Below are 14,198 nucleotides of genomic sequence, written 5' to 3'. Positions count from 1 at the left end.
ATTCCAGGTTGAAACGTGGTAAACTCTGGTATCTCATCCAGTCTGGGGCTGCCGTGGTTGCCGGAGAGAGAAAGATCGGGAGCCTGGAAGGATTGCTGCGCCAGCAGCTGAGGAAACACCGTGCCGGAGGGAGTAAAAAGGAGCGCATACACACCACCAAAGGTGCCGGTAGGAAGTCCCACCCCCAACTTCAGATGTGGCCCTAGATAGTGATAGCAGTTCTTAGAACGACAAAAAATGTGAACCGCCCAGAGACCCCTTCAGGGGTTAGGGCGGTATATCAAATCTAAGGTTAAATAAATAAAATAAATAAAACGATTTAAATGTGTCATTAGGTATTTCTGTTGGTATATTTTGAAAAAGAAAAGGGAATTTTGGAAAAAATAAAGGTTCTGATTGATTCAGTTTTTTCTAATAATGATAAATGTTGTTTACTCCATTTATCCAATAAATCTTTTACTTCTGTGAAAAGCGGTGAATAATTAGAGTTATTTAAATCTTGTAAATCCAATGGAATTTGAATTCCCAGATAGCTCATAGTTTTTTTAACCCATTTAAAAGGGTATTCCAGTGTTATTCTATTTTGTAATTCTTGTATTAAAAATATGGGGAAAATTTCCGATTTTGTATAATTAATTTTAAATTCGGAGACTTTGCTAAAATTAATAATTTGGTTCATTAAATGCAGTAACGACGTGTCAGGGTTAGTAATATAAAAGACTGCATCATCTGCTTAAAGACGAAATTTATAAGTAGTGCCTTGGATCTGCATTCCAGAAATGTAAATATCATTATGGACAGCATGTGCTAAGGGTTCCAAAAAAATTGCGAAAAAATAGGAGAAAGGGGACAGTCCTGCCTAGTGCCTCTGATTAAATTTAGTGGGTCTGATCTATAAGAATTAGTTGTTATTTGGGCTATAGGGGTTTTATAGATGGCGTTAAACGAGTTCAAAAAATCTGGACCAAAATCTATATGTTGAAGAATTGCCAGCAAAAAGGGGATTTCAACCTTGTCAAACGCTTTTTCCACATCAAGCGCTAATAACAGAGAGTTAATTTTATTTAATTTCCCATGATTGATAAGATTTAAAGTCTTCCTAATATTCTCATTTATTGATCTATTGGGGATAAATCCTGACTGGGCAGGATGTATATAATTAGATGTAATTGTATTTAAGCGGGAGGCCTAAACTGAAGAAAATAATTTAAAATCATAATTTAAAATTGAAATCGGATGGTAAGATGCTGTCTCTAATTTGTCTTTATTAGGTTTGTGTAACACTATGATTTTCGCTTCTGACTAAGATTTAGCGAAGATACTTTGCTACATTATTGTATTACAAGTTTCAACTAGTTCTGGTATTAATATTTCACTGAATTTTTTATAAAATTCACTGCCCGTAGCCTTATTTGGTTTAGCTTTATTTATAATTTTTTAAATTTCCTGTGGGGTAATCGGTTGATCTAAGAATTTCTTATGTTCTTCTGTTAATTTCACATTATAATTGATAGAACTTAAATATTGATTAATCATATCAGATTTTGTGTTTTCTGAACTATATAATTTTTGATAAAAAGTATAAAAATTGTGATTAATATCTTTTAAGTCAAGTCAGCCTCTATTGGCATAAATTATCAGTACCATTTATACATTTTAAGATTAATATCTTTCAATAACATTTGAATTATTCCTGATGGGGAACGAATGGCTGATATTAAGTTTATATTACTTTTTTGATTCACTAAATGTTTTAATATTGAAATATATCTAGGTGTTCTAGTGACATATTTCTGTTTAATAAAGAGGAGTTGTTTTTGTATAGTTGATGTTTCTAAAAGTTCTAACTTTTTTCTTTCCATATTTAATCGACGTAATGTTTTTTTTACTATCAAATTTATTATGTTTAATTTCCAGTTTCTTTATTTGGGATTGTAATTCATCAATTGTTTTTTGTCTTTCTCTTTTGTAGGAAGATGCTAGTGACAGAAGTTTACCCCGTATTACAGCCTTAAAGGCGTCCCATACTATGTCTCTTGTTACTCCACATTGTGCATTTAACTTAAAGTATTCTGTTTTGGATTTTGCTATTTCCATGTTGTAAGATTCCTGTTGAAGTAAAAGTTTGTTAAGTGTCCATGTAGGAGCTTTACCGTCTACTGTTGTAGTTGTCAGTATGCAGTTTACCCAGGAATGGTCTGAGATTGTACGTGATCCAATTTCTGAAAATGAAATCTGGTTTAACAAAGATTTTGAAACTAATAAAAAAGCTATATGTGTATAGACATCATGAACATGAGAGTAATATGTACATTGTCTATCTCCTGGATGTAATTCCCTCCAAACATCACTCCGTTGGAAATGTTCCAGTACCCGTGAGAGTTCAGTTACCTTACAATTTTTTTCTCGTCGTTGATTTCCTTTGTATGCTGTCATATTTGGAATCTATTATTGAATTTAAGTCACTACCGATTATGATTTCACCTGTACAAAAATCTGATATGATTTGTAATGTTTCTTTAATAAACGATATCTGATTAAAATTGGGTGTGTATATAGATGCCAAAGTTACTGGGGAGCCGTCCAAAAGGCCATTTACAAAAACATAGCATCCATTGGGATCAGATTTTATTTGTTGACTTTGGAAAGGTGTGGATTTTGACACTAGGATTGCCACTCCTCGAGATTTTGATGTTCCTGACACTTGGAAACATTGGGTAAATCAGTTTGTTTTCAGAATTCTGGCTGTTGGTTTTTTTAAGTGTGTTTCTTGAAGGTAAAGCACATTTGGTTTTTCCTTATTCATTAAGTTTGAGATTCTACGCACTTTAATATGGTTATTTAGACCTCTACAGTTCCATGTTGTAATTTTGTAAAGGTGTGTCATTTAGTTCCTTCCTCTTATTGTGTTTTTATATATATATAAAAAAGAAGAAGAAAAAGAAGAAGGGACTAACCTTTTCTTGTCTGAAAAATAAACAAAAGGGAGAAAATAACAAAAAAACCTCTTTAGTCCTCTAAGAACTCTAACTTATTCTACTCTATCCAAAAATGGAGCAGGATACAATCCTACACACCTACACACCCTTATGCCCCGAGTATAGCCAATCTATCTGAGAGAGGCTGCTTTGTTATACTTTCCCTATCCCTATTTAACTTTTAACTAAATGCACCCCAATAAAGGGTTTGGGGTTAGTTTCTTCTTTAATACAAGAAGAAAAAGGAGATAACAGTCTCCTTACCTATTAACCCTTTTACAAACAATTAGGGGGGGAAATAAATGTATTTTAAAAACCAGGTTCCCCCCCCCTCTCCAGTTTCTCTTTTGTTAGTATTAGGCATAAATTAGTAATAGTCTCAGTTTCAGTCTACACAACTCCTTAACAATACTTTTATTTGAATGATTTCCATATACTCTAAAATAACTTTAAAAGTGTATATATAAAAGAAAAACACAACTGTTAATTATTAAATGTTGCAGTGTACTATAATTTCCATAAATGCCAATCCTACATATAATCCTAGATTATGCAACATCATTCATATTTTTGGTTTGCATATAGTATACAACTGTTTTCATTAAAAGATATATTTCTAGTTTGTATTTCTTCCTTAAATGAAACATTAGAATAATGAAGTTCTTTTTACTTCTTACAACAGTAGAAAAGTTATTATAACACTTCACCTGTATGATATTAAAAAATAAATAAACTTAATATCATATTTTAAACAAATGATTTCTAACACATTATTAAGTGGTTATAATGCCATTAGATTAATGGCTTACTTTTTAAATAATTATAATGCCGTTAATATTTTTGGCTTATCTTCTTTTTTATATATAGAGCCAACTTATATAATAAATGAACTAAATATCGTATTTTAAACAAGTAATTTAAAATGAATATAATGAACTTAATTGAATATAGCTCAATTAAAATTCATGGCTTATCTTTTAAATGAGTATAAATCCATTAACATTCATGATTCCCTTTTTAAATAAATTTTAACTTATAAACCGCAAACAGACTTTTACATACATAGTTTTAAACGCTTGACTAAACACCAAGCCATCAAACTTCAAGACTTGCTTCCTTATTATAACTATATTGAAATAAACTCTTTTGTAAAGACACAGTAATGAAGTAGCATCATACATCTATATCTATAAGACTCAGTCAGTGAGCAGTTTTTCTTCCTCTGTAGAGATTTAATCCCGCATGCCTTCCGAAGGGTTTTCCCTGTTGTGTTATGTGCTTGAAGTTGTGCTCCATTTCTATAAACTAAGATGTCTGACAATGGACTCCATTGGAATCGTATTTTCTCTTCATATAATTTTGAAGCAGAGAATTTTAGCGCTTTTCTTTTCTCCAAGGTTTCAGTAGACAAGTCCAATAGTACCAATATTTTCCTGTCTTTATATTGTAGTGAGCCCTTTAGCCTGGCATCTCGTAGGATCTTGTCTCGTGAATGAGGGTAAAAAAATTAACTAAAATGTCCCGCGGGCGTCTCCTGCTCCCTCTGGCCAATGAACCCAGCCTGCAAGCTTTAGCAATGGGAGGAGCCACCCCATCTAACTGAAGCGCGTGGGCTAGCCATGAAATGCTGCAAGGTCTGTGTTTTCTTCACTGCCCTCTTCAAAGCCACGAAGCTTAAGATTATGCTGGTGCCAGCAATTTTCTAGTTTTTACATCATTTTCAAATGTTTGTAGTTGTCTTACCTCTTCTTGTAGAGTTGTACATATCTCCGCATTAGTTTCCGCCATTTTAGTTGTTTCACGAAGCTCTTTCATGAGCTCGTTGAGAGTATTATTGATGGGTTGTATGAGTTCAGTCATGGCTGTCTTCAGAGAATGGTGTAGATCTTTATGAATATCCATGAGTTCTTTTTTACTGATTGTGATATCTTCAGATGGTAGTTCCTGATTTAGCAAAGACGAGGGAGTTGCCATTTTAACTGCCACGTTTGGAGTTTCAGTCCCGGGAATAAGAGTTGTTGTCTTTGTAAAAAAGTTTGTACTGACTTCGGAGTTGTTTTCTTTTGTAGAGATTTACTTCTTGTACTTCTTCCCATACTCGGGAGAAGTAATTTTCACTTAAATCGATTTCTTTGTCGGCTTTTGAAAGAGAGGTCAGGGAGCTTCAACAAAATGCGTCCGCCATTCCATGATGACGCTCCATCCTCCATGTTGCACAGTTTAAATAATAAATAAACATTTTTACAAGGCTTACATGCCATTAACAGATCTACAGGATCTAGTTCATTATTATTTGGATGCTGGCCATGAGACTACAGTTATTATTTACTTTTAAATCATACCAATAATTAACACCTTGAATTAAAAGCATTTGAACAATTCATTTTTGAATGAGATGGCATACAATAAATAAATGACAAAAACCTGTGCCCATTTAGTATCAGCATTCATCCTACTTCTACAATGTTTTCTTAATAACCTAGGTAAAGGTAAAGGTTCCCTTGCTCGAAAGCCAGTCGAATCCGACTCTAGGGTTGCGGTGCTCATCTCCGTTTCAAAGCCAAAGAGCCAGCGCTGTCCAAAAACATTTCCGTGGTCATGTGGCCGGCATGACTAAACACCAAGGCGAACGGAACGCTGTTACCTTCCCACTGAAGTGGTACCTATTTATCTACTTGCAATTTCTTGCTTTCGAACTGCTAGGTTGGCAGGAGCTGCAACTAGAGACGGGAGCTCACTCCGTCATGCGGCACACTCAAGTCTCGAACTGCTGAACTACCGACCTTCCACAGCCTGCAGTTTGGCATCTTAACCACTTGAACAACCGCAGTTCCATACATACATGTTAGATCGCCGCTAACAAAGATCCGGAGAGTGATTTCAACAAAAGTGATCAGCTTTATTGTAGGTATGAACAAGCGCTTGAAAGAAGTCATAACCAGAACAGATTAATATTGGGAGCTAGGCTCCTTTTAAACTTTACTGGGCTAATGTACCCATGCCTATTTACACTAATCAACCAATGAGGTTGTGCGGATAATGTCCAATGAGAGTTCTTCCCTCGCAGGGAATAGTGCAGTTCTGATTGGTCGCTGATGTGGAGCGACCGATCGTAAGTTAGTTCAGAGGAGCCTTGTCTGGCTCGAAGCTTAACATGTAGAGTGAATGCGGTGATTCACATAAGCCTTTCGAATACACTACAATACAGCATTCCCTTCCTCACTCCCTTCTGATTAATGGAAGACTCCCCTAGTAATGATTTCAGTACACAGCCAGTATGGGATATATTCTTAATTAACTCTCATATAGGGGAATTTGAATCAGTGACAGAGACGTGATAGGGAATGCTCAGCTGTTCTGAATTAATCCCTGAAAAGAAGAAAGTAGTTATTTCTGTGAACCTGGTTCAGTCCATTAGATACTGTGGGATGTGCTTTGATTTCCAACAAGATGACAAGCCTTAAGTAGGTGTATTGTTACTAGAGAGGTCTCCTTGCCATTATTTTCCTGGTGTTTCATGGACACATTGGAATGAACAAGGCTAAGGCAGCAAGGCTAATGAGTTCCAAAGAGTACAATTGTACTCATAATGAGATATACACATCCAGGTTGGAATCCTTGTGGGCTGCCTCTTCTGATTGCTCCTTCTATACAAGGGATTTTATAAAATATGGTAATTAACACTGTGACTTTAGACTACTAAATTCCTTGTGAATAATATGTTCTGGAATCCTGGTAAAAGGCCAAGGCTGGCATTTCTTTAACTCATAATTATTGTGTTTTATTGTTGTGGTTTCACTAACACCATTAACAAGCTAGGACTCTGCTTTATTAGAATTCACTTGGCCCTCACTGCTCTATGCATATTTATTATGTGAGAGAATAGGATTCTTTTCCTCCAGCCTTCACTAATTTAAAAGAAGATATCCTCAATGAAATGTATTCAAATATTTTGACATTTTGCTTCACCTCACTTACAGAGCAGAAATTGTTTCTGACAGTTATTATACAGTACGGGAATCCTGCTGTTTCACTCTGCTGAAGCGCAGGTTGAAAAGACACAGCGATTGCATTTTGTTCAAAGAGCGCTTCTTTGGCCTAGAAATAGCAACACTGTCAGCTGTGATTCCCTGGAAGTTTAGATAATATCCTCTATGCATCTCCAATAGGCACACAGATTTGGTTTTCCTCCTTAGAATGCTGAAGAAAATGAACTGAGATACTGCAGTCTTCCTTCCTGCAACTTTTGATTGAAACGATCAGATCTTAAAATATACACCAGTAAGAACTGTTGTGGAGATGTTGCCTGTGATAGGGTTCCCTCCTATGCACATGAAATCCTACTTCTGCCCCCCAAAAAGTGTGTGTGTGTGTGTCAATGAACACAGAATTCTCACACCTTCCACAAGCTGACAATAGGAAAACTAATTTTTTGAACTCAGACCCAATCTATTGAATTACAGTCACTGTTTACTGCTTTTCCTCATAAATCTTCATATATTTTCATGATTCTTATAGCAAGTCTTCTGTCTTTTACTATTTTAAAATAAGTGGAGTATAAGATGACATGCATCATACGAGTGACTGAAATACATATAAGTTCTCATAATGTTCTTCTGAAACTTGGCATAGTCCATATACATAATTCCAATATCTCATAGTTTTGATGGAGCTGTTAATTCCATCAATATTCTAAGTTTTCCTGTTGGTGCAACATAGCAATTTTTCAATGTCCATTTTGTCTAAGTTTAACATTATGTTTTCCATGTTTAGGTGAGACAATTTTAACTATCCTACATATATAATTCCCTTACGTATTGGCCATTTCTAGCTCTCCCATTGGCTGTGCAGTGCACTCCATCAGCCATTGGCCCATCAGCTGCCACTCAAGAGCACTCGCATGCCATTGGCTGAGTGCTGGGTCCGCTCCTCTCCCCCACTCACTGCCAGCTTGGACTCTTCCCTCATAGAATAAACTATCAAAATGGCTGTCTCTCCTGATGAAGACACTTCTGCTTGGCTCCTATGGGACTAACTTTTCCCTCAGTGGCTGTTGCTAGGCAACCAAGCTTGGTTCTGTTAGTAAAAAGGCAAAAAAAGGAAGTCCTTTCCAGGCCTTTGTGGGGAACTCATTGGGGCCAGTCCTGACTAGAGTTGCCACCTCCAGGTTTGGAAATTCCTGGATATTTTGGAATGGAGTCTACAGAAGCCAGAGTTTGGGGAGGGGAGAGGCCTCAGCTGAATGAAATGCCATAGAGCTCACCCTCCAAAGCAGTTATTTTCTCGGGGGGGGGAGAGATCTGTGGTCTGGAGTTCAGTTGTGATACCCGGCGATCCTCAGGCTCCACCTGGAGGTTGGCTACCCTAGGAATAGCAGTTAGCACTTCAGAGCAGGGTCTGCTAGACCCAGGTTCTTGCGATTTTGGACCAGTGACAGACTTTCAGCCTAACCTACCTCACAGGGTTGTTGTGCAGATCAAAAGGGGGAGAGGAGAATGATATAAGCTGCTTTGGTCTCCACTGCAGAAAAAGACAGTACTTTTCCTCCTGGGGAACCATTGCTGCCAATCTCCAGGTGAGAGCTGGAGATCACTCAGAATTAAAACTGCTCTGCAGATGGTAGAGATCAGGTGCAGATAATGGTAGGTTGATGATTGGCTGGGAAGGAGATATGGTTGCCAGCTCCAGGTTGGTAAATTCCTGGAGATTTGAGGGGTAGAGCCTGAAGAGGGTGGGTTTTGAGGAGGAGTGGGACCTCAGACAGGTACAATGCCATAGACTCCACCCTCCAAACAAGTCATTTCCTCTTGGGGACCACTGTTGCCAATCTCCAGGTGAAGGCTGGAGATCACTCAGAATTAAAACTGCTCTCCAGATGGTAGAGATCAGTTCCCCTGGAACAAATGGCTGCTTTGCAGGGTGGACTCTGCATCATCATCCCCTACTGAGGTTTCTTCCCTCCTGCTTGGGTCTCCACTGTGGAGAAAGACTGTAGTTTTCCTAGATAGAGGCTGCAGGTGGGGGGAAGATGGAAAGCTGAAGTCAGAGGGGCAGATAAACTTAGGTTGATGCTTGGCTGGGAAGGAGATAGGGTTGCCACCTCCAGGTTGGGAAATTTCCCTGCTCTCTTGGGCAAGAGAGAGAGGCTGAAGAACAGGTGAGCCCACAACCTCCAGAGGTAGGGAACCAAGCTTGGTTCAGACAAAGGAAGGAAACCCTTTGCAGGTCTTTGTGAGGAACTCATTGGGGCCAGTCCTGACTAGGGTTGCCAGCTCCAGGTAGGGAGATTCCTTGTAGCTCCAGGTAGGGAGATAGTCCTGGAGTCCATGGAAGCCAGGGTTTGGGCAGGGAGAGGCATCAGCTGAACAGAATGCCATACAGCCCACCTTCTAAAGCAGTTATTTTCTCCGGAGGAGGAAATAAGTTGTGATACTTGGTAGAAGCTGAGTGGTGATTTTGGACCAGTCACAGACTTTCAGCCTAACCTACCTCACAGGGTTGTTGTGCAAGTCAAAAGGGGGAGAGGAGAATGATGTAAGCTGCTTTGGTCCCCATTGCAGAGAAAGACTACTTTTCCTCCTGGGAAACCATTGTTGCCAATCTCCAGGTGGGGGCTGGAGATCACTCAGAATTAAAACTGCTCTCCAGATGGCAGAGATCAGTTCTTACGGAGAAAATGGTGGGCTCTGTGTCATTATACCCTGCTGAGGTGTCCCCCCCAAGACAGCCAGTGAGACATAGCAGTTAGTGCTTCAGAGCAGGGTCTTCCAGACGCTGTTCTTTCTGTGGATGCTTATTGGGTGGTTTCAGACCACTCACAGACTTTCAGCATAACCTACCTCACAGGGTTGCTGTGCAAATCAAAAGCGGGAGAGGAGAATGATGTGAACTGCTTTGGTCACCACTGTGGAGAAAGCTTGTACTTTTCCTAGGTAGAGGCTACAGGGAGGGGGGAAAAGATGGAAACCTGAAGTCAGAGGTGCAGATAATGGTATGTTGATAGTCGACTGGGAAGAAAATACAGTTGCCACCTCTAGGTTGGGAAATTCCTGAAGATTTGAGGGGTGGAACCTGGAGTGGGTGGGGTTTGAGGAGGAGTGGGACTTCAGACAGGTACAATGCCATAGACTCCACCATCCAAACCAGCCATTTCCTCCTGGGGAACCATTGCTGCCATTCTCCAGGTGAGGGCTGGAGATCACTCAAAATTAAAACTGCTCTCCAGATGGCAGAGATCAGTTCCCCTGGAGAAAATGGCTGCTTTGCAGGGTGAACTTTGAGTCATTATACCCTGCTGAGATCGCTTCCCCTCCTGTTTAGGTCTTCACTGAGGAGGAGAAAGACTGTACTTTTCCTAGGTAGCGGCTCCAAGTGTGTGGGGGGGAGATGGAAAGCTGAAATCAGAGGGGTAGATAATGGTATGTTGACAGTTGACTGGGAAGGAGATAGGGTTGCTCCCTCTAAGACAGGTACAATGCCATAGATTCTACCCTCCAAACCAGCCATTTTCTCCCAGGAAACCATTGTTGCCAATGTCCAGGAGAAAATAGTAAGCTCATGCTGAGGTCATGATGAAGCTACAAGAGCATCCTATAGTATGTTTATGGGATCCTATGAAATGGCGGTCAAAGCCACAAAAAGAGAATATTACACGGCCACAATTGCGTTTGCAAGCTCTCACCCAGCCCAATTATTTAGAATGATTTGGTCCAGTACTACTCTGCCTCAGGGCAGACCAAATGCTAAGAAACTGGAGATTGGCTTGTGAGGCTTTTGCAAGCTATTTCGCAGATAAAGTCCTGTCACTCTGCCATGACCTTCCCGCCACAGTTGAGACAGTAAGGGAACTCGAGGCTCCATGCATATCTTCTTGTTGAGTTTTGGATTATTTCAGTCCACTCAGTCTAGAAGAGGTTGACAAATTACTCTCAACTGTCTGCCTGACCACCTGCTGCTTTGATCCGTGCCCATTGTGGCTAATTAAAGCTGGCTGCGACAGGCTACGAGGTACCCTAACAGAAATTATCAACAAGTCCCTCTCAGAGGGGCTGTTCCCTAGGGCACTTAAGGAAGCAGTGATACACCCTCTCTTGAAAAAAACATCCTTGAATCCGGCCAAATTGGCTAACTACCAGCTGGTTTCCAATCTGCCCTATTTGGGCAAATTAATTGCAAGGGTTGCAGGGTTTTTTGAATGACACTTCTGCATTAGACCCCTTCCAATCCGCCTTCCGACCAGGCCATAGGATGGAGACAGCACTGGTTGCCCTCATGGACAATCTTCAGAGGCATCTGGATTGGGGTGGCTCGGCTGTGTTGCTATTAGACCTGTTGGTGGCATTCGACATGGTCAACCACCAGCTACTAGCCTGCTGCCTCGCTGACATGGGGATTCAGGGGTCTGCCTTACAGTGGCTTCTTCAGGATCAGGGACAAAGGGTGGCTATTGGGGAGCAGCTATCCCAAAGGCACCCACTGGCATCCCCAAGATGCAGTGCTTTTCCTGATGTTATTTAACGTCTATATATGCCCCCTCGCCGAGATTGCCCGGAACCATGGGCTGGGTTGTCATCAGTATGCAGATGACACCCAGCTCAATCTGTTGTTGGGTGGCCAGTCTGACTCCAGGCCAGAAAATCTGGACCTGGCATTGAAAACTGTGGCTTGTTGGCTTAGACTGAGTCGATTGAAATTGAATCCAATTAAGGTCTTGTGCCTGAGTTGGAGTGGTCTGAGGGTAGGGATCCAACTCCCAACTTTCAATGGGGCACCGTTGGTGCCAGCATTGGAGATTAGGAGTCCGGTAGTGCTCCTGGATGCCTCCTTAATGATGGAGGCTGAGGGAGCAGCCACTGCAAAGTCAGCCTTTTATCATCTCTGGCTGATTAGGCAGTTAGTTCCCTTCCTCGAATGCAATGACCTGTCAACAGTGATCCATGCAATGGTCACCTTGAGATTAGATTACTGTAATGCTCTCTACATGGGGCTGCCCTTGTCCCAAATCCAGAAGCTGTAGCTGGTGCAGAATGCAGTGGCCAGGCTATTGTTGGCTAAAAGCGCTGCACTGACTGTCTATAGCATACCGAATTTGGTTCAAGGTGCTGGTTCTTAGCTTTAAAGCACTGGTCAGGGACCCAAATACCTAAGGGACCTGGCATCTGGACCTGGCATTGAAAACTGTGGCTTGTTGGCTTAGACTGAGTTGATTGAAATTGAATCCAATTAAGGTCTTGTGCCTGAGTCGGAGTGGTCTGAGGGTAGGGATCCAACTCCCAACTTTCAATGGGGCACCGTTGGTGCCAGCATTGGAGATTAGGAGTCCGGTAGTGCTCCTGGATGCCTCCTTAATGATGGAGGCTGAGGGAGCAGCCACTGCAAAGTCAGCCTTTTATCATCTCTGGCTGATTAGGCAGTTAGTTCCCTTCCTCGAATGCAATGACCTGGCAACAGTGATCCATGCAATGGTCACCTCGAGATTAGATTACTGTAATGCTCTCTACATGGGGCTGCCCTTGTCCCAAATCCGGAAGCTGTAGCTGGTGCAGAATGCAGTGGCCAGGCTGTTGTTGGCTAAAAGCTCTGCACTGACTGTCTATAGCATACCGAATTTGGTTCAAGGTGCTGGTTCTTAGCTTTAAAGCACTATATGGTCAGGGACCCAAATACCTAAGGGACCGCCTTTCCCCACATGTTCCCTGGAGAGCACTACAATCAGGATCCCAAAATCGCCTGGCTCTGCCAGGCCCCGGAGAAGCCAGGCAGGCTGTGATGAGGGCCAGGGCCTTTTCAGTGGTGGCTCCACACTGATGGAATGTTCTCCCTGATGACAGGGCCCTGCGGGACCTTTTACAGTTCCACAGGGCCTGCAAGATGGAGCTGTTTCACCAGGCCTTCGATTAAGGAGCTGCACTATATAATTGAGGCCCTGGCCCCAATATTTACACCATCATCAACATCAATATTAATATCAATATTAACATCATTATAAACATGCGGATATAACGCAGACTATGCCAGCAACTGATTGTTTGTACTGTTGGATACTGCTCATGCCCGCCATCACATATGAATCATCCTAGTCCTAGTTCTAGCACTAGCACTTTGTATGTTTTATGTGTAATGATTTTAGTTAAATTTGTTTTAGTTGTGCAATATCCTATGTAAGCTGCCCTGAGCCTGCTTTGGTGGGGAGGGTGAGGTAGAAATTAAATAAATAAAATAAATAAAATAATTGACGCTGAGTGCCCAAGGCCAGGGCACCCTCTCAGAGCCTCTTTCTAGATTTTTCCTAGCCATTCATAATTCCTTAAGGAATTCCCAGTGTCTTAATTTTACAGCTTCCAAATAGTGTATCAAAATCAGCAGTGGGTCTGTTCTGAGTCTATACCATCGCATTACATCTATTCTAATGTGAAGTCACGAGATACATGTACCCCAGATCTATGCCTGTGTGAATGGAACCCACTTTCCAGTTTAACCTTAAATCACACTACAGAAGCCTGTGTAAGGAATAAAACCTTTCTTTCAGTGCCTCTCATTCTTAGGAGCGGCTGCCTTGGGTTTTTACACCCAGCTGTGTGTCCAATGTGGGTTGTGTGACAAACACAAATGGCAACCAAGGGATTACTTGATGAGTGACAAAGCTCCTAAATGATGTAGGGGGGGAAATACTGAGACTTTGACTAGGGTGAAACTAGAGATAGCTTTATTGATGAGAATAATTTGCATTCTTAAGCAGTCATGATATCAGGCATACAGCAATATTATACATTGCCAGTATGGGGCCCATATTAAGATATAGTGTGCATAACTCAAGAAGGAGAGGCAAGAGAACAAAAACAAAAAACAAGAGTATGAAGCAAAAGCCTTTAGCTACCTACTGAAGCAGACAGAAAGCCACATTAACAGGCAGGGATAACAAATATCTGCACTGCAAATAATCTGAAAGATAAATCTAAAAGGAAGAGCAGCAAAGAGGCAGTAGCACATAATGAGAATACATTTGTAATAACACCCAGTGGTGAAACCAGCAGAAATGCACAGGAACTCAGCACAGCAAAACACTACACTCAGAAGACAGAGCAAGGCTGCGGTCACACACTCTAAATAATCCACTTTCACTGCACTTTCCAACTGTATTTTACTGTGTGAACTGGCAAAATCCAGTTGGAAAGTGCATTGCAAGTGAATTGCAAGTGGATTATTTAGTGTGTGTGTGAC

This window comes from Gekko japonicus, unplaced genomic scaffold (genome assembly GCF_001447785.1).
Source record: "Gekko japonicus isolate JY-2015 unplaced genomic scaffold, Gekko_japonicus_V1.1 scaffold2044, whole genome shotgun sequence".
NCBI lineage: Eukaryota > Metazoa > Chordata > Lepidosauria > Squamata > Gekkonidae > Gekko > Gekko japonicus.
Note: the sequence above shows the minus strand (reverse complement) of the source record.